Source organism: Microtus oregoni, unplaced genomic scaffold (genome assembly GCF_018167655.1).
Source record: "Microtus oregoni isolate MIOR12 unplaced genomic scaffold, Mior012 000081F_ref0000091, whole genome shotgun sequence".
NCBI lineage: Eukaryota > Metazoa > Chordata > Mammalia > Rodentia > Cricetidae > Microtus > Microtus oregoni.
This window is the reverse complement of record NW_024544541.1, coordinates 3,348,888-3,369,753: the sequence shown is the minus strand read 5'-3', so window position 1 is coordinate 3,369,753 and position 20,866 is coordinate 3,348,888. Positions and strand designations below refer to the sequence as shown.

The 20,866-nt window shown below is 51.8% G+C and overlaps 1 protein-coding gene across 1 annotated transcript in view; it reads left to right on the top strand.

Annotated features, from left to right (window-relative positions):
* Positions 1-9,925: 9,925 nt before the first annotated feature.
* The window catches only part of LOC121441776 (zinc finger protein castor homolog 1), a 112,927-nt gene continuing 101,986 nt past the window's right edge, over positions 9,926-20,866 (top strand). Inside the window, exon 1 of the mRNA XM_041643061.1 lies at positions 9,926-9,966. The gene's annotated coding sequence lies outside the window, so the exon portion shown is untranslated. The remainder of the gene's footprint in view (positions 9,967-20,866) is intronic.

Below are 20,866 nucleotides of genomic sequence, written 5' to 3'. Positions count from 1 at the left end.
TGTGCCCCAAGAGGAATACAGGGGTCCCCTGAGAGTCAGTTATGAAGAGATGTAACATCCACTTTCATGCTGGGTCCACAGTCAACTTCTTCAAGGTCAAGACTATTAACTTATTGGCCAGGACTCCCTTGGGCTTCCCTGGTACTAGACTTCCCAATTTTATTTGGAGGTTGTTTGTCTGATGTGTGGTTGAGCAAAGATCAAGATGTGGAATAGAAGACAAAAGCCGGGACAGGGCAAATCCGGAGAGCGATAGTTGCGTTGGTGAGGAGGAGGAGGAGGAGGAGGTGAAATTAATTCATTAGAAAAACTTGTTTACTGGCTTTGCCTAGGCGCCTCCATTTTAAAAGTCTACGTTTACAATAAGTCGCTAATTAAAATACGAAATTAAGCAACAGCTCTGTTTTTTTTCCCTCCCCTTACACTTTAATTGCATGATTTTTGTGATGTAATTTCTGGAAACACCCAGCGTGCCTCTCAGGGTTGATTGTTTGATAAGCTAGAAGCACCTGAAACCGGCCCAAAAAAATAAATATATGAATTCGAGGGGAACTTAGGGTAGATTGAAAATGACAGAGAACCCCAGACAGCAGGAACCAGAAATACATAACAATAACAACTTCTAAATAAGGTCATTTATCCTCACCCCTCCCGTCTACACACGTACCAATCTGTGCATCTCAAGGAGGGGAAGCCAAAATCAAATCCAGACCAAGTGGGGCTGTCACTTTGTATCCCCTGTCCCAAACCAATACAACTGGGAATTTCCTTGAGGCTGTTTTGACTTTTGGCTCAGTCTTTTGATTTTGAGGGGGGTTTTCTTTGCCCCTTCATTCTGAACCAAGCCCAAGGGTAGGTGAATAGGGATGGTGGCTGTCCCTCCTGGAAAAAATAAGTCTGTCCATATCCTTGTCTCAAACACAGTGGTCCCAGCCTGGGCCCGCCCTGTGTTCGTGAGGAAGTGGGAAGCCAGAATCCAATGTGAGATGTGAATGCAGGCTTTTCTAGTCAGCCTCTGCCTCCTTTGCAAAGGGGACCTGGCTAGGATCCCCAGAGTGCTAAGGCCCTGCTCTGAACCGACCATCGGGGTGATAAGGAAGCTGGGTTTCTCCAGCCATCTAGTGCCTGGGAGATCTCAGGCCAGCGTCACGGAAGGTGTTGGCCCCTCTTGACACAGGACACAGAGCAGTGAGGGCCTGGGGGACACGGGGGAGTCTCAAGCTCAGTTTCTTTCTCTACCTACCAGCTGAGTTACGAACCAAGCACTTCAGTAATGTCTTTACATCTTCTGCTACTAGGGAAAGGGCATTGCTTCCTTGTAGGTTGTTTTAAAATACATTTTTGGCCAAGAGGTGGTGGCACATACCTTTAATACCAACACTTGGGAGGCAGCCACAGGTGAATCTCTGTGAGTTCTAGACCAGCCTGGTCTACAAAGCAGTTCTAGGACAGCTAGGACAATTACACAGAGAAACCCTGTTTTGAAAAACACCAAAGTAAATAAAAAATTAAATTAAATTTTAAAAAATTGGGGGGGGTGCTGGAGAGATATGCTCAAAGGTTAATAGCACTGGCTGCCCTTACAGAGGTCAGGGGCTTGGTTTCCAGCACCCATATGGCAGCTTACAGAGGTCTGTAACTCCAATTCTAGGGGATCTGTCAACCTCTTCTTGGGCACCAGGCATGCATGTGGTTAGCACACACACATATAAACAGGCGAAACACTCATACACATAATAAGAGTAAATCCTTAAAAATACATTCTCTCCATTAGTAAATTTATGTTTATGAGTAAATATTTTTTAATATAAAAAACTAACTCAAAACTAGGCAGGATATAGTGTGACACCAGGATATGACTTGGTGTGTCTCAGCCTCACTGACCACAGCAGTGTGACACCGGGATATACCTTGGTGTATCTCAGCCTAGCCTTAGTTTCTTCATCTGTAAACTGGCGGTAATGCTAACAGTAAATTTGGTTAGGATTCCACATGCCAACCCATCTGAAATGCTTACCACTGAGCCCGGCATGCCGCAGCACATTTAAATATTAACTGCTATTATAGTTAATAATGGTTATTCCTGTTGCATTGGGATAAAAGGGTTTTTAATTTTTTATTAAGAAAAGCTATTTTTACATCAATGAAATTATTCCTCTAAACCTGTCTTGTTCAATACAGTTACTCTCTGGTCACATGTGGCTATTTAAATGTAAATTAATTAAAGTTAAATAAAATTAAAAATTTAGTTTCTTAGCCCTGTTCACCCTATTCCAAGTGCTTGGAAGCCACACATGTCCAGAGACTGCCATATTGGACAGTGCCAGAAGTTCTGCTAGGCAGCCTTCAAAACAGTGCTATTAAAGTTTTCCCAGGTCTGGTTTAAAGGCTTGTCCTTCCGGCTGTGTAGTACTCCATCACGTGGCCGAAACCCACTCTTTATTTTTTTTGGTTTTTCAAGACGGTATTTTTCAAGCCAAAGCTGTCCTGAAACTTGCTCCAGGCTAGCCTCGAACTCACTCTGCCTCCTGAGTGCTGGGATTGAAGCCAAGCACCACCATGCCCGGCTAAGCCCGCTCTTCTTATTGGCTTGAGCTCTCTCTTCCTCTGGACTCTAGGTAGATCTGCTGGGGTCACCTGTTCCTAACACTGTGTTATCTCCCCTTGTCATTCTCTGATTGGTGCTAGGCAGTGAGGGATTCTGGGAAGAACATAGTGTCTGCTGATTGGCATCCAAGTAGGAGGTGCCACGACCAGAGTCAAGTGTTCTGTGGAGACCGCTCTTCTCAGTGTCCCTGCTTCCCTCTGCCTGGCTGGTCCACAGGAGACAAGAGAGACAGGAAGGACATGCGGAGATAGTAACAATGAGCAATAATGTCCGCTTCGCTGACCAGAAGGTCCAAGACATAAGGCCAGGAAAAGAGAGGCAGCCTGCCTTCTTTTTCCCCTCTCTCCCCTCCCTTACCTCCTTCCACTTTCTATGTAGTGTGTGTTCATATGTATGTGCACATGTATGTTCATGTGTGTTCATATATGTGTGTACATGTGCATATTAATGTGTGTGAACATGTGCCTGTGTTCATGTGTGTGGAGACTTAGAGGCTGACTTTCTCTTTTGCTTCCACCTTAATTTTTGAGGCAGGGTGTTTCGCAGAATCTAGGACTCACAGATTGGCTAGGCTGGCTAACCAGCAAGCCCCACGTATCTGCCTGTCCCTACTCCCACCCCCACCCTGACCCCAGTGCCGGGTTGCACATCTGCTGTACATCTGCACCAGCATACCTGGCTTGAGTGCTGGGCTGAACTCAGATCACCATGCTTACACAGCAAGTACTTGCCAACTGAGTCATCTTCCTAGGCCTGAAGCCGTCTCTCTTGGTGGGAAATGCCACCTGTGAAAATTTTGGGACTTCCAGAAGGACACTGACTAAAGGTGTTGAAAGGTGTTGTGAGTTCCCAGGATAGGGGTGCGGAGGCTCCAAGTTGGGGGTCCCTCCAGGAAGGCCTGTGACTGTCCTATGGCTTTCCGGCTGAGTGACCATTAGGGTGATGATCAGTAGGGTCGTGGCCCTGCTTGTGTGAGCTCTGGGCAGAGGGCTGTGGGCAGGGCTCGCAGGGCAAGCAATCCCCGGGCAGCAGGCAAGATAGATAGGGAAAGCCAAAAACGGACCTGCTGATGTGGCCCTTTCTGCTCGCAGCGGATCATAAAATATGGCTCAGATTTTCATTACGGGCTCTATCGATTATCTTCTGGGATGGATGAATTATAGAGAACATTAAATTTTTTTTAAAAAGCAAGTGAGGGGAAATATCTGAATGAGTTTGGGTGGTCGATGGTAGAAAGGCTGAGCCACCAAGCCTGGTCTTCAGCGAGGGTGGGGACAAAGCCGGGCAGACAGCTTGTGCCTCCAACTTGCCCTACAGGACCCCCTGGGGCTGGGTTTCCACGGGAGAGACCTCTGCCCCTCTAGGCTCCCCTTGCCTGTGCCCTGTACCTCCCAAGGATCTGCCAGGGTTCCAGGAAGGTCGAAGCTCAGGTTCTCCATGCGATCTGACTTGGTAGTGGGACCTCTTCCAGGCCATTTGGATCGGTTGCGGGGAGGGAGGTCGCCCTGTTCTTGTCATTTTCCCTCCAGAGCTCTGCTGATTCCGGAGATGCCAACTGGACCCAGAGAGGGTTCAGAAGGTGGCGCTGGCCTCTCGGGGTCAGCCTTGGATAGGAACTCCTGAGGAATGTGGGTACCCAATCCTGTAACTGGTCCATCTCTTCTGCCAGCAGTCAGTGGCACAGAGGAGGTCTTCATTTTGTCACCTGGGAAAGCAACCCTGGGCCACTATGAATCTACCCTCCCTTGCTTGCCCTCCACCCCTCACCTCAGCCTACCCCTATCCAATAGCTCTGAGTTCGATTGCTTCTGCTTGTGTGTGACCTGGGGTGTGTCCCAGCCTTCTCTGAGTCTTAACTTCTCAACTCTCCGGTTGAGATTAATATCTACCTCATTGAGTTCTTGGGATGATTGTGTATAATGGTGTTTTAAAATCCCAAGTACACAGCGCATAATCATGTGAACAACAATTATTTTCTCCCTTCCTTGGAGCAGAGTCTTGGAGCCCTCTCGCCCACCCCTTCTCTTTGTGATTTAACAGCTGTTTCGTGGGCTGGGCACTTTTCTTAGAATGGTATCTTATGATGGAGAAACGGAGACAAAGAGAGGTCAGAGTCATTTTTTCCAGGGCCACAGAGCTCAGGAGTATCCATGCTTGCATTTATACCTAGGCAATCTGGTTCCAAAGCTTGTGCCCTTAGCCCCTATTGCCTGTTGCCCAGTGACCTGGCACAGTGGTATAGTAGTGTGAGCCTATGTGTGTGCATACAAACAGCCCTGCCATTGACATGCTATCTGGTTGATTCATTTCCCGACTCTCCCCACTGTATCTGGCTACCTCAGTTTGTCAGCAACTCCAGTCTTCTCTAAGGCTGTGCTCTGGGAGGAGCAGACTTCTCCACCTGGTCCACCTCACCCAAGCTTCACCTAGGCCTCTGTGAAAGGTGGTGGTGGTTTCCATGGATATCCATCTCCCTCTGGCGACACGCCCTTTTTTGTATGACTCTGTTCCCTAGAGTTGATTGTTTTTGGCACAGCGCTCTGTAAATTCATCCAACAATTAAAAGGGGGAGGGGTGAGACCAGAAGGAGACATACTGTAACAGTGCGGTGAGCACTATGTAGAAAGGACTCTGAGACGCGTGGGCCCCTTCCCGTCCCCTGTTCTCAGCAGGGTAGCCCCTTAATTTAGAAAGGGCCACGGAATGGGTCCCTGGGAGTTAGGCTTTGGGAGTTCTGGTTCCTCCTATCTGAACCGTGTTCTCCTTTATCTCCCCTCCTAACATCTAAAGGGGTCCTTCTCGGAGCCAGCACAGCCATCTCCAGAGGTCACGAGAAGCCGCAAGATGCCAGTTTGGAGTGATTTGAATATTTACTGCCCTTGTTTTGGTTAATTGTGTGTGTTTGCTCTGAGTGTGTACCATCAAATACCGACCGTGCTGGGCGGACCCGTCGTAGGCTGTGTGAGATCACAGAGGAAAAATGCAGTGGAAAACACTTTCATGCTGCAACACATCATGTAGGATTTTTGTATTTAAGATGTGGATTTTTTTATTGTGTTTTTTTTTTCTTCTTTTCCATACAACCCTGAAGTTGGGCAATGTGCACGTCTGTGTTTTGTTTTCATTCTGGATGGCTTATGAAATCTGTTCATTAGCGCTCTGTCCTCTCGCTACCCTGGCGGGTCCTCCACCATCTCTCCTGGCATATGTAGATCTCTCCCTGCCATCTCCTCTCCCTGCCTTCTCTCCTTTGAAGAGACGATAGGTGCCTCCCTCCCCGTAGTGTACACACTCACCTAAGATAAAAACAAGGATACGTTAACCCTGCTCCCCAAGCCCACGCCTCTCAGGCAGGTGCTCATTATGGCGGGAGGTCCTAATGCCGGGAGTTTCTGCCTCTCTGTGGAAGAAAAAGATCCTCAGTGGTCCCTGCCAGCGGCGGAGCAGAAGTTGTCCCATTCTCACAGGACCTGCGGAAATGGCATGGCCCTGTCTGTCCCGTCATCCAGAGCAGCGGGCAGGTCTCTAGCAAAGAGTGCATTCGCCAGCTACGTCCAGGTGTCCCTTCTGCCCGTCTGGTGTGTTTTCAGAGGTCTACCCCTCCTCCCACTGTTAAACCTAGCCAGAAAACCTGAGCACAGATGTTGCCTTTGGCTGCGGGGTCCAAGTGTTTTCTGGCAGCCCTGGTGTACTGCAGGAGATAACTCCACACCAGAAGAGGTGTGACTCCAGAGGGGCACTCACACTGGGCAGGGCGAGTGCTGAGATCACGAAGAGGGAGAACTTTTGGTGGGTCACCAGCCCTGGCCTGGCTTCCATACCTGTGAGCCATGTGACCTTTGACTGGTCACTTCATATCTCTGTACCGTTGTCCCTAATCTATCCGTGGGGTCCATGCTGTTCCTGCTTTTGTGTTCTAAAGAATCATGGTGATCCTGTGTGTAGAACACTTGGCACCGTGCTTGCCCAATTAATCTAGTTACCTACTACCACCTGTCCTCGTGAGCTGGTTGGCAGAGGGAGAAAGCTACTCACCCACTGTGCCCTCTCCTCCCTAGCACATAGTAGGTGCTCGTCCTTTTTTGGATTAGTTGGAAGAGGCTTAAGTAACCAGAAGTCCCTTTGAAGCTGTATGTTGTAAATTCAGTGAGACCACAGGGGAGGAGAGAAGCCAACAGGCAGGTTGGGGCTCAGGGGAGCCAAGCAGGTGGTGAGAGAGGGAAGCATTCTGCTGGAGGAGAGGGAGAAGCTGCACCAGGCTCCTCTGATTGTGACATGAAACCAGGGACTAGTTCAGCTCCACCAAACTTACGCCGCCCACCGAGGGCCAGCTGTTGTGCTAAGTGCCAGAGCCGCAAAGATAATTAAGACCTGGGCTTTGCCCTTGAGGAGTTAAGACTTCAGTGGTGGAGACAGGCTTGTGAACAAATTACTCCAGTTCTGTATGGAGTTTAATGTCGTGAGGAAGGATACATGGAGCACAGGGCAGAGGGCTGTACGAGTCCTTTTGGGACAGGTTCTAGAAGGCTCTTGAGGAGGCTTAAAGAAGAGGCAAGCTATGGTCTGGAGCATTTCTGGATCCCTGTGTGTCTCTCTTACTAGCCCAGGCCTATTGGGTGGGAGGAAAGATGGCTCCTGCTGCTTTCTTCTTTGTCCTTCCAGTTGGCTTGTGAAGAATCCAAGTCTTGAGGAGACCAGCGGCCTCCAGGAGGACCGCCGGAGCGTCAAGTGGCAGCACTCGGCCTCAGACCCCCGTTTCTGGATCTTCAGCCCAGGGTTATGTCTGTCACTGTTTGGCTTCTCTTCACCTGGGTCAGCGGGTTAGCGATGTATTAGGCTCTGCCAGTAATGACGGACATCTGTGCCTCAGCCCCGGGGCTGTGACGTGGGAGGGCCTCAGTGCTCAGAAGGCTGTGGGGCCCATGCCTTGGTTTGCTAAATGGGTCAGGCCACTTGGTTGGGGAGCCTTGGAACAAGGTCATGCCGCCCTAGCAAGGCTGGGCAGGGATGGCAGGAATGGGAAAAATTGAGGAGGAGGTAGCCTGGCCATACCCCTTCTTTAGTTCCTTGACTCCTGGGCTTCAGGGGTCTGGAAGAGAATAAAAGCTCTATGGGGTCTGGAACATTCCTCCCCCGCCCAACTGGAAACCCTTTTAACCAGGGCATAGACTCTGGAACACCTCTGGCATGTGGCTGGACACTTGTCTTTAGGCTTCTTCTAGGAGTCTAGGAGGTGGCTATGTCCCTGACCTCTAGGGAGCATGGAGGTCCCAGTGTGAGACTGGAAGGGGTGTGTGTCAGCTCTGAAGTTAGCTTCTGAATTTTAGCGGGGCTCTCTGTGATGGGGTACTGGGGTAGAGACCCCCAGAGGAGAGTGATCTGGGGTGCAAGCTGTGATCCAAGGTACCCTTTCCTTTAGCCCACAACCATCTTTCTGACTGGGGCCAAAAGTTGCCTGGGCTTTGGGAGATTCTGGACTAACAGGCAAGGGAGTTTTAGAACCCAAAGGAGTGAGTCTCCCAGTGGCCCTGAAGTTCCCATTAAAGTGTTTTTTCCTCTTTTTTAAAGAAAAAAATATTCCCAAACTGGAAAACAAAGGAAATCCACTTCCCCCAAATCACACGAAACTCACATTAGGGGCCTGGCAGGAATCCATGGAAACCAGGAAGCACGCTGTTAACCCTGGTGATGCTGAAGGGTGGATGAGAGCCAGGCAAATCCACCCTAGCTCTCAGTCACCTTCCATCCCAGTTTTCCCTAGGGAGCTGGTCCTGACGCCTTGCTCCAGCAGAGACAAGGGTCTGGTGCTGAAGCTGGCATTCGGAGATCCAAATCCCTTCTACTCAGCCCAGCCCTGGGAGTCAGGAGAGGAGGGGGCTCACACACCCTGGGGAGACTCCCCTGGGGACTTGGATGGCCAGGTCGTTAGAAGACTAACCAGGTTGCTGCATGCTCCATTCCAGACTGTGCAGTCCAGATTGGGCCACTTGGAGGACACGTAGTCACATGTATGGGGTGTTGCTAGCCCCCAGAAAGGAGGGAGGGTAGCCCAAACTTCAGTGGCAGTTCTATTTGCAGGGTGCAGGGTGGGGATGAGAGCGGATGATGACCTCAGAGTTCCATGTCCCACATCTTACGTCCGCAAGGCTGGGGTGCCGCGCCTGAGAGGTTGTGTACTTGCTTGTGTTTGCACGCGCATGGGCTCTTTCTTTTTTCCCTAAAAAGGCTGAAAATATTTACAGGTTTGAAGTTGAAATGCAAACAGGAAAAGCCCTTTAAAAAGTGAGCGAAGTGGATATTCAAAACAGGAGTCTCCATGGAAACGCCACAATATTTGCTTAAATTGACACAAAGGTTGCCGGTAGTAGGGCTCCAACTTCTTTAGGCCACTGTTTTTGGCCCGGCACCTATCACAGAGGAGTCTCTCCCGGTGGCCTCCTTGGAGGGTGTGTTCACACCCTCTTTCCTGTCTATGAGATGAAATAGCACTGTAGCAGAGTGGAGGGGGAAATGGAGACGAAATCTAATCTACCATCGTGGGTAGATGCAGAGAGAGATACCTGTTGACTCTCTCTGAAGACTTCCACAGGCTGTGCACCGGGTCCTGGGAACAGCCTGGAGCTCGCCAAGGGGAAACCTGGAGCAAGCAGGCGGCTAGGAATCCAGGATTGGTTGGTTCTGTTGGATGGGTCTCATCTGTTGACTTGATCCATTCTCGGGCTGACCTTTCACCCCAGGTACCAAGTCTTGGGTGTGATCCCTCTGTTGTTACCCGGGGTGGCACCTGATTGGCCCAGTATTGTTTTTCCTGCTTGATTCTTTTATTAGGTACGACAGCTCATAGCAGTTGGCTAATAATTGTGCAAAGGGCACACTGGCTGCAGAGTCAGGCATGGCATGCACCATGTCAATGCCATCTTCTGATTGGCAAGGCAGGTCCCAGAATCTCCTGCTTCACTGACTGGTTGCCACACAGGGTGCTGGAACTCTCCCATTGTCCTCTGTATGTCATTGCTTGGTGGGTTCCAGCTGTAATCCAATCATCTTTTTAAATGATATTTACTGTTTTGTATGTATATGTGTGTGTGCGCGCGCACACACACGCGCACACACTTGTGCACTGTAACTTGTGGAATTGTAAATGCAGGTCCTCAGATTTGGTGGCAAGTGCCTTTATCAGCTAAACCTTGCCTGCCTAGAAACCTAACCTGCTTCCCTTTCTCCTCTCCGACAGGCACACAGACCTTGCTGCCCTCCAACTGCCTGGCGACAGACTCCTCCTTCGCAGGGGGGACTTGCAGCTCCCCAGTGCGGTGTGTTGGAATGGACTTCGGACCTTGGCCTCTTGGGATACAAAGGTAGACTCTCCTGGTTCCCATGATCCTCTGGGAAGTGAAGGCTGGCCAGTTGGGGGTTGCCACTTTGGGTCCTTAGACTTACTTCTCTCACAGGGTTGTGCCCCAGTAGCTCATATACCTGTAGCTTAGATGAAAAGGGGCCGCACAGAAACACTCATGCATTTTAGCCTTGACTTTGCCATCAGACTTATTTCTTACACCCCTCTGGGTCTTGGTTTCTTCAAAGACGTTGATACAATTGACCTTGAAGAGTCCTTCCAGTGATTCCCAACGATGTGACCATACGGGTACAACAGTGGTAGATACCTCAGGTGATAGATACCCTTACCCCCTCCAATATCAAAATGTTGGGTCACTCTAAACTTCACCATGGGGATGACAGGCCTTTGTGTACACACTGGCTGTCATGAGCACAGGCAGTCTCATAGGCTGCTCTGCCCTGAGTTTGTTTGTGAGATGAGCTTAGCCTGGGAATAACCCGTCAAGGCTGTCTCCAGCCCAGGCTAGACCTTCCTTAGGGTATCTTTGATCAGGGCGTGAAAAGAGCACCCTGCCTATGGCAAATCACAAAGAGTGTCTGTGGTCGCACTCACAGTTATTTGCCTGTGGGTAGTGAACACAGAAGTTTCCCGGGGCATGTTGGTCGTTAGCAGCATTCTCAAGAGAACCAGTTCCGCAATATCCAGGTGTTCATACAATTGATGGGCATAGTCTGGGGTAGAGGGGATCAAGACTGACTGGGGAGGGCAAGACTGGGGGCCACTCATCCTGTGTGTACCACACTAGGGTCAGCATTCCTGGCTTCCTCACCTGTGTTCTCCTTCCCCATGGGCACTCTGAGTAGGATACAGGGTCCTGCATCTCCCTCTGTGGTCTGGACTTTAAACCGGAGGTTAGGAAGCACTTGGAGAGCTGGGTACCTTGGTGTCCGCTGGGGCTTGCAAGGTCCCCAGAGCTACAAGCCTGCTTCATGTCAGGCTGTCATTCCTTGGGGACTAGCAGAAACCCTGAATGTAACCCAGGAACTTGCAAATGAGATGCAAATGTAGCGTTTGGTTGCTAAAGTGGTGGGAACTCTTCTTCCTGGTGTTTAGTGCAATCATGCTCCAGGATTCAGTCATCGGTACTCAAGGTGTGTTGCCGCTGTTCTCCTGCCCCTGAGTAGTGTAGGGATGTTTAGACTATTGCCTGAGAAAGGCAGTGTGGCATGTTCACTGCTCCAAAGTCTCCTTTGGGTCTGGGGCTAGCATCTTGACTTTCTTTATTAAAAAAAAAAAAAAAAAAAGATTAATTTTTAAATTTTATTTTATGTGTATGGGTGTGTGCCTGCCTGTATGCACCATGTGGGTGCCTGGTGCCCTCTGAAGTCAGAAAGGGTCAGATGCCCTGTGACTGGAGTTATAGGTGACAGTGAACTGCCATGTGGGTGCTGGGAATCAAGCCTGTGTTGTCCTCTGCAAGAGCAACAAGTGCTCTTAGCTGCTGAGCCATTTCTCCAGCCCTGCCTGTGAACTCCATGGCTTTCTGCGGCTCTCCGGGCTTGCCTCTGCTTCCTGGGAGGATTGAAGCCCTGCCACTGGGTGGCTGCTATGGTACCTGCAGAGCCCCCGTTAGGGCTAATGTGAGCCGGTTCTCTTCTTTTTGTTTTCTTCTTTCTCCGGGCAAAACATGCCCATTAATTTTTCCCTTTCCGAAGTTTCCACTCACAGTTGACTCCCAGGGGCCATGCCAGCTGGGATTTGCAACCCAGCACAGTGTATGGGCCCAACAGGCCCAGTGGGACTCCCGCATCCTGGCATCGGCTGTCTCCGGCTGTGATAATGAAGCTTGGGAACTGAGAAGGCTCAGAGAGGGGATGTCAAGCATGGGTCCCTGCTCACTGACTCAATCCTTTCCGGTGACGACCTTGACCACGGACTGGGGTCCGCCGTGGCAGAGATGCCTCGCCAGGGTGTATGCCGGGTAGAAGTCTGTGCTTTCTGTGGTCCACAGACCCCCATCAGGTTCGGGCTTAGATTTTCCCCCGTTCTGAAGGTTCTGCAGAAGATCGAATTGAATGTGTAGGAAATCCCTGCTGTCAGAAGTGACAATGATCAGATGCAGAAAGACAAACATGGCGGACTTTGGGCTAAGTGGAAATAGGGTGAGGTTATGAGAAGAGAGCGAGAACATGGTAGGGTGGGGTGTTCAGGGCCAGGCTCTGAGGAAGTGACAGCAGAGATTAAAGACGTGATGTGGACAGCTACCTGAAGAGCAGGCAGGGAGATATTTCAGAAAGAGACCCACAGGTGACTTCAAGGTCCTCGGCTGGGAGTAACTAACTCCATTTGGCGACTAGACCATGTGCCTGGGTAGATGGGGAGGGCCAGGAATGTGTGGCATTCTGTGTGCCAGGGGACAGGTGGTGGGTGTCCCTGGGGAGATACGGCCATCTGACTTACTTTAAAAGACAGCTGTGGGTGTCCCGGGGACTGTACATCACAGGGGCGACGAGAAAAGATGCCATGAGTCAGGGGAACAGCGGCCGCAGCCACTGGAGCGGGAAGAGGAGTAGAATCTGTGTGTGCTCAGAGGCTTAGCTATGTGTGGAACAGGAGGAGTAAGGAAAGTCCCCTGGGTGCCTGGGACATTCTGAGCTCCCCCTCCCCACCCCCTGTGCACCGGCCCCTCCCCCTCCAGTGTCCCACAGATCTTAGTGGAAGCGCCATCTTGGAATCGCGCTGACTGTCGGGGATGCTGCCGTCTTTGTCCTGCTCTGAGGCTGCACCGCATAGTCAATTTGGACCTTTCCACCCTGGGTTCCGTGCAGAGTTTGAGTGTCCTTTGGGTTTTCCTCCCTGTGGCTTTAAATGTGCCCTGCGTCCCCCAGAGTTGACCTTCTGCCCTTTCCTGGTTGTACAGATCCTCAGATGAGCACTTCTAAGGGCTAACAAAATGGGTTAGCTAAGACTGTCATATGTACCGGGCCAGCTTAGCCTCCACCCGGCTCCCTGGCAGAGATCCTAACATCCTGTCCCCATACAAAGGTGTGAATTGCTGGAGGCATCCTGGGAGACTTGAACCCAGACCCTGTCCCTGTTTCTGGGACTTCTGACGCAAGACTTTCCTCCCCTGTATCCTGGCATTACCTGCGTGGGCCAGGTTGGCGACAGCTCTCCTGGCTGGGATGCTGTAATGATGAGGCCACCCCCGACGTCCTGTCAGGTTCTGTCTGTGCCTCTCTGGATGCTGCCGTGTAGCCCTGAAACAAGCCAAAGGTCCGGCTGACGTGAGTGGAAAGCTGTCACTGCTGGCTGCCGGGCCCCGTGAGCACTTAACTGGTGCTGGCAACGTATCCCCAGCCATATGGGCCAGCTCAGCCCTCAGGAAGGCTCCGGAGGCTTCACCTCCAGGGGGAGTGGCAGGAAGGGCAGGCTGGTGACATCTTGCGGGGGGCATAAGGGGTGTCCCAAGTGGGAAGCAATATGTGGCACAGCAGTTCAGCCCTCCAGGAAGCTCTGGAGGCCTGACCTCCAGGGAGAGGGAGGGAATGAGCAGAAGGGCAGGCTGGTGCCCGCAGGGGCTGACGGGGATATCCCAGGCCCACAGCTGGTGCTTCTGTCTGACTCTGAGGGGGGCATGAGCTAATCATCCTGGGTGCATCTGCTTGCCTTAGAGGAGGGTGTATCTGGGTGGGCAGGCCTGTGTCTCTGCATGAGTGGGAGGTTTCTCTGCCTCCTGCCTCCATGGTCTGCACTAGATCCATGACCTTCACTTCTAACTGGACTGGACAGTTCTAATGGCATCCTCCGGGGCTTTGATCTGATGGGAGGCTGGCAGCTCTAGAGTATGCGGCCGCTGCTGCAGTGCAGGATGCAGAAGGGTGGGGTTGGAGAGGGAAGTGCCGGGGAAGGGAAGTAGGGTAGCCTGTGTCTCCGCAGCCCCCTGGGTTTTGTGGTGGTCTGGGGGATCCCCTTGGTGTGAGTGGGTGTGTGATGGGGAGATGATTCAGGGAAGAGTCACTGGTCTTACTGTGTCCATTCTGGATAAGAATGCTCTCTGGTGATGCCGCTACTCACAGACAGCCCTCTGCCTCAGTTTCCCTGTGTCTTCTGCCTTCCAGTGGAGACTCTCTGGATCCCGTTTAGCACAGGTCCAAGGGAAAATGATGGCAGACTGGTGCCTGCCCTGCTTAGGAGTACCCTGGAGGGTCATTCCCTTATGTAACATGGTGTTTCCAAGGGTGGAATGACCGTCAGGAAATTGGCACTCTGCCTCACTATGGTCCTGAGGCTTCTGAGCGTCCACAGTGACATGTCAGTACTGGCAGGAAGCAGTGCCCTGGGTGTTACATATGAGAGGAGTCTGAGGCCAGCCCTGTGAATTCCTCCCTTTTCCTTTAGACCTTCAAGGCTCTCCTGTCCTACCAGCTTCCTCTCGCTTTGCATTTGTTTATGAGTGTGTGTGTGTGTGTGCGCACACACACAAACATATATGCCTGCTGAAAAGAGGATGGTTTGCAGGAGTCAGTCTTCTCCTTCCCCTGTGTGGGTCCCAGGGATCGAACTCAGGTCATCGGGCTTGGCTTTAAGCACCTTTACCTGCTGTGTTATCTTTCTAGCCCCTTTTTCGTCTTTTTTGAGATAGGGTCTCATTATACAGCCCAGGCTGGCCTCCAGCTTGACATCTTCCTACCTCTCAACTTCCAGTGTCTCAGATCACAGACATGACATCATGCTGGCCCCTTGTCCTATTTTATTTTGGAAACTACGCAGGAATAGCCCTGGTGCAGGAGAAAGTCCTTAAGTATAGGGGTGTGGGTACCAACTGGAGGCTCCATCCGGGCACTTACAACCCATCTTCCAGGTCCTTGGTCAGCTGCCCACAGTTCACAGCCTGTTTGCTCCCATAAGGCTTAGTAGAGGTCTCCATTCACTGTTCTTTTCACTTTGGTTCCTTGGACTCCTTCAGGAATGGGAGTTCTCTTCTGACCTTAGCCTTGCAGCCTAGGGTTGAGAACAGATGGTAATCCAAGGTGGGTGATTGGGGGAGAACACACATTACCTTCTCCAGAAATGCTAATCGGGAAAAGCAATTAAAAGCAACTTTTTTCCCTTAGTAATCTGTATTGAGAGCTGGTAATGAAGTCTCGGGCCATTGTGACTTAGGATTTCAGCTTCACCGACTCAAGTCGGAACAATCCGAGCCCAGGAGTTTGCTAGCAGCTGAGCTGGGCCCGGGCAGCAGCAGCAGCCTCTCGTCACCAGTGGCCCACCCTGCCCTACTCCCTGGGCAGAGAGGAGCAGTCCCAGCCAGGAAGGGCTCGGTCCTCCGTGGTATAGGTCAGGAGACCAAGATCTGGAGTGCACGTGAGTGAAATGGGCTTAGGAACAGGACTGTAGTGGAAGCCTGGGATCACAGAAAGTTACCAGGAGGAAGTGGGTGCCAAAGAGACAGGCCTGACCTCTGACCTCTGCTCACGCTCCTCTTTTCATTCATCCATTTATTCTTGTTAAGCCATAGTTCAGACCCCCGGTTAAGGAAGTGAACGAAGGGGTCAAGAATTCCTGTCCTCTTGAAACTTTCATTTGGTGGAGGGAAACAAAGGATCGGGAGGTAGAGGAAGCAAACGGATGTGGGCCGTGACAACAAAAGCTAAAGGGAAAACCAAAGCCGCCTTGGAGGCTGGAAGAAAGGGGGTGGGAGACGTGGCTGATGTGTCCCTTTAGGTGTGGCTTCTGGAGAAAGGGTCACTGAGATAGAGACAGAGAGGAGGTGAGGAAGTCATCCATGCTAATTAATATCTGGGGGAAGAGCCGTTCTGTCAGAAGGAACAGTAACTCTGAGGTCCCTGAGGGGAGAGCCTGTCCCCACTCTGCCTGTTGGAGGACGGTCGGAGGCCTGTGCACCTAGCGTTCATGAAGAGTCTACGCATTTTGTAGGCAGTAGTGAGAGTTCTGTTTCGTTCTTGGTTTCCCGAGTGAAACTGGACTTGTTCTGAAGGACAGGCTCTGATCAGACGCCGCCAGCTCTTTATTAAGACGCAAGCTCCGACTCCTCCTTCTCTCGTGGTCCCCTGGGAAAGGAACCTCTCACCCAGCACTCTCTTTCATCTGGGAGCGGACGCAGGTGTGTGTGGGAAGGGGTCTGTCTGGGCCCCCTCCTAGCTCCAGCCTCCCAGGAAGCAGTTTGCAAACAGGGTCTTGTCACTTTAAGCAGCCCCCCAGCCGGCCTGCTCTATCTGAAGCCCGAGTGCATGTTGTTCTAGGACCGATCCGCTTTAGCTAATTAATAATCTGACAGGAGACACCCAGGGGATTAGCTGCTGAGCTGAGCTCCACCAAGCCCTGGCAAACGAGCCCTGTACTCCTTGGGGACATGAGGTGACTTTGAGGGGTACAGGCAGAGGGGACCCACCACAGGTGAGCAGTGGCCCAGGCAGGGCAGTGTAGTAATGACCATTGAAAGGGGTTGGGACAGTCAGTTAAAGAGTCTCTTGAAGGGAGTCGGCTCTCCCGAGATGGGCAGAGATGGGTGCAGGCCTCCACTGTCTTATCATCCTGCCATCTACCAGAACCCATCGCCCCTGTCAGGTGTCCCTGCTGAGTGGCCTGCATTGAGTTGCCAGAGTTAGCCCATTGAGATATAGGACCACAGTGAAATTTGAAGTTCAGATAAACAGCAAATCATTTTTAGCATAAGTATATTCCGTGTGATATTTGGGATATACTTATACTAAAAGATTGTTCCCTGTGTGGTAGACATTCGTGTTTCCATGGCCTCCTCCTTCCTCTGACATCCTGCCTGGAGAGGACCGGAAGCTCTGGGGCTTCTCGCTAAGGGAAGCCTAGGGTGCCACCAAAAAGAAGTGGCACTCTCTGGGAAGCTGTCTGTGGACTTTGCAAGCAGGTGGGGCTGGAGTCACTGTGACTCCCACTGCCTTTGTCCAGGGAGAGGAGGTTGGAGGCAAAAGGTCACCACCTGCCCAAGTCCCTCATCCTGTGTTTGGGTCCCGGTGCTCCTTGGAGAGTAAGTTTTATTGGGGGCATCTGTGACCCCTGGGCTGGGGACAGTGTCCAGTGGCCACTTCTCGGAGAGACTGTTATTCAGGGGCAGGCTTCAGACTTCTAAGGGGTAGGCCTGAGGTTCCTGTATTGTATTGATGCTATGGGCTCTGTTTTGAGCCCAAAGAGAGGTGGGCAAACATGGCTAAGTATGAAGGAGAGGCTAAGTTAGGGACAAAAGCCAGCTGTGTAAGGCCACCTCCATGTTCCAAGCCCTGTGAGCACTGATAACCATCTTCGGGCCTCTGGATACCCATTCCCAAGGCCCTAGAGCAACCTTATGCCAGCTTTGGGAAGGGCAGGCCATCCAGAGAGCTGGGCTGCCTAGAATGTCATTCTGGGTGCCAGAATTGAAAATCTTTATTGGAAGACTCGATGGGATCCTAACTGCTCCCTCTTGTGACCTCTGTCACCCTGGCTCTGTTCCCCGTGGACAGGGAGCCCAGTGTAGTAAGAAGGGCTAGCCGCCAGCTGGTGGAAGTCCAGCTTCCAGCAGCCAAGGGGCCCGATGCCAGAAGGGCAGTGCCCGAGGTGGGAGATCTCTGGGCTGGGCTCTGTGCTGTAGGAGTTAACACCATCCTCACCCTCGAAGGGTTTCCTCTCCCCAGCCCCCTGGGCAGCCTCCTCCCAGCCTTTCCCGGCAGGCACCACCAGCTTCAGAGTCTTGCGGTGGGAGCAAAAGGGGCTGGGGGGTGCCGAGCTGGTGGGAACCTCTTCCGCTTCCCGAGCTCTCAGCCTCTTCCCCAGCGTGCCCAGCGGTTTGGCCCTGGTTCTTGAGCCGTCTGCTGCCCGTGCTGCCTCTGACCGACATCGTTAGCGTGGGTATTTATATTTCATTAACGACATTAAGCCCAAATGGCATTAAAAGCAAAGCTGGTGATAAATAGCTTATTAATAAACAGGGAGTGCTCCGTGCTGCCTGGCCTCTGCCAACCCCAGTGTTAACCCTTGCTGCCCTAGATAAATAGGCTTCACCCCAAAGATCATTCTCCAAAAGATGGGGCCAGGGAGGTCCAGTCACATGACCACCTTCCATCTGGTTATGCTCAGGTCCATGTGTCTTGGAGCCCTTGCAGGCCAGCTCTGGGTCACTGGGGTTCACATAGACTGTCCAGACACAGTTTCCAATCAAATCTCCCCTGCCCTTCTCACTCATCTCAATTCGAGGGATAAAGAGTTTAGGAAAGGTGGCTTTCTAGGCTACTAACCAGTCGCCCCCCATTTCCCGAAAACCCAATGCGAGGGAAAGTCTTCTGTAGAATGTTTAGAATCCTGGTGCCTGTGAGAGGAGCAGCTGCCCCAGTGGTGTCGGCCCAACTAGCACAGTCTGCACACTGTGAGCAGGCCTCTTACTGAGCATGTGTGGCAACTCCCATCATACCAGGGGGCATCCCATTCAGCTCCAGTTTCCAGTGAGAAAAACAGCATGCTTTGCCAATCGTAGCTGGCCCCGTGGCGGAAGTGATTGCCTAGCATGCATGAAGTTCTGGGTTCAGTTCCCAGCAACTTGGAACCAAGTGTGGTGCGTGGCTGTGCCATCCCAGCCCTTGAGAGGTAGAAGCAGGTGGATTCTAAGTTCAAGGTCATCCTCTGCTACGTAGCAAGTTCAAGGCCAGCCCAGGATACCGGAGACTGTCTCAAAATAATAAAAATGACAAACGAAAATGGAATAGTGCCCAGGGTAGCACAGTGACATCACCAGCTGAGGCTCTTATCACACAACTGCGGGGGTCCTTGTTTGATCCACCCTCTCCAGAGACAAGACTTGTCATGGAAGGACCATTCCTGGCTCCTGAACCTTACCGATGCCAGGACTTCCCTCTTTTAACTAAGGCCCCTGTCTTTGTGTAACTTTGCCTTTCCTGAGCTCCCTGCCTTTGGGACCTGCTGCTCTGTCAGTGTGGCACTCCTGTGTAGGGACACATACCTGCAGAAAGGCTAGGGGTGCTCGAGGGCAGGTCAGCATTCTCCTGCAATTTGGTGCCATCTCATGTCCACAAGAGCCTTCCTGAAGGGAGGACCAGCTAGGCCTCCTTTGTTTGGGGTTTAAGTTAGCAAACCATGAGTGTAGGGTCCTTCTTAACATCTCTGAACAGTAGGGGCAGACCCCCCCCCCCACACACACACACAGATTCCAGCCTCCTGGCAAAATCAACTAACGTAAGAAAAGAACTTAGAGCCCCCCTGAGAACCTCTCAGCCCTACCCCAGAAACAAGGTTCTTGTCATGGGCCTGCCCATTTGTGATTGTTTTGTTCACACCTGGTCGGAGTGGAAACAGGGTTTTCTTAAGTCTTCCAGTGTGGGGAGGTAAAAAGGAAAGAGTAGAAGCAGCTTCCATGTGCTCCCACCCAGAGGATAGGGTAGAGGTCACATCCCTGCCAGCATCTGGTTCCATCCAGTGAACACTCAGGGAAGACAGGCAGTATGCTAATAAGCCAGACATCTGCTCTCTGCCAGGGGCCTGACTCCCATCTCCTTCTTGAGCAGGGAAAGAAGGAAGCAACAGCCATGAGGCTTCCAGCCAAAGAGGTTCTCACTTCCCACCTCTATCCCCAGGAAATGACAGGTGGGAGTAGGCAGGGACCCCGCCACCGCGGCCGCTTGGGAGACGTGGTTCACCCGTTTTTCCTGTTAAGTCATGGCTATGAGGGTCGTGGCTGTCGCAGCATGGCTCAGTGGCTTGGTGAACGGCACAGCAAAGTTCTCTCACTATGTTTGGTGTCAGCTGAGCCAGGCACCTACATTCTAGGCACCATCAGAGAACCCAGGACAGGAGCCAAGTGGTCACGGATAAAGGGGACGATCGTTTGAGGACTGGCCACCCTGCGTTGTAATGCAGGCCGATGGGTGGCTGTCCCTTCGCCACACTTGGCTCTGTTGCCCTTCTCTGTGAAATGGGCACACGTGTAGCATAGCCGCAGAATGTGTTCTCTGAGACGCCTGTGGCACAGGGCTTCACACTCACAAGACACTGAACGAGGAGTGGTTGCTGCCCTGACCTCCATGAGGCCTCCTCCTTATCTGCCTCTGTCTCTGGGCCCACCTCACCATCATTCAACTCCACAACATCCAGGCCTAGGCTATGGCAGATCCTAGACTAGCCCCTGGAGTCCCCAGCTGTGGAGTTGGCTCACCCCCTGAGTTGCATCAACTTATACGAGAGACGAGAACACTCATTCCCCTCCTCCCTCTACAGCATTGCCTTCCCAAGGGCAGCTTCCACTCTCTCCTCAGTTCCATCGTTAGTATGGGCCCCCCATGTTTTCCAAGGACAGGGACTGGGCAGGGATTTACCTACAGGTGGCCTCCCTGCCACGACATTTCTTTAAGGATTGTTGAACATTTATATCTGCTGGGGGTGGGTGGGGATCATACAGGAAAAGGCAGGGGGATACCTATTTCCATCTGTGGCTCCCCAGAGCCACTCAGCCATAAGTGACTCAACAGAAAAAACTGTCCTTATAGCGAGGAAGAGAGACCCAGGATTGAGAGATAATACAGTGGATGAATGGCTCCGTGGCCCAAGAGCTGGGTCTGTGGCTTTGATACATGGGCCTTCAAGTAAGTCAAGGCCACGCCATACCTTTTTCTTACTCCGTCACGTTAAAGGGTAATAGAAATACCTCACTTTCCCCTGAGGTTTAGGGTGTCTAACAAGAGGTCAGCTTTGGTGGACTGAGGTGTAGATAGGCAGAAGAGGTCCTAAGACAGAACTAGCACTCTCTTGGGGTCAAGACAATTTTGACTCCGTATCTGCCTCCAGAAGCAGGCACTGCCAACCTGCCTGTTGAATGTGATTCAGCCGCAGGTGAAGCAGCCACCGTGAAGGCCTTTGAGATGGGGAAGGCAGGAGGG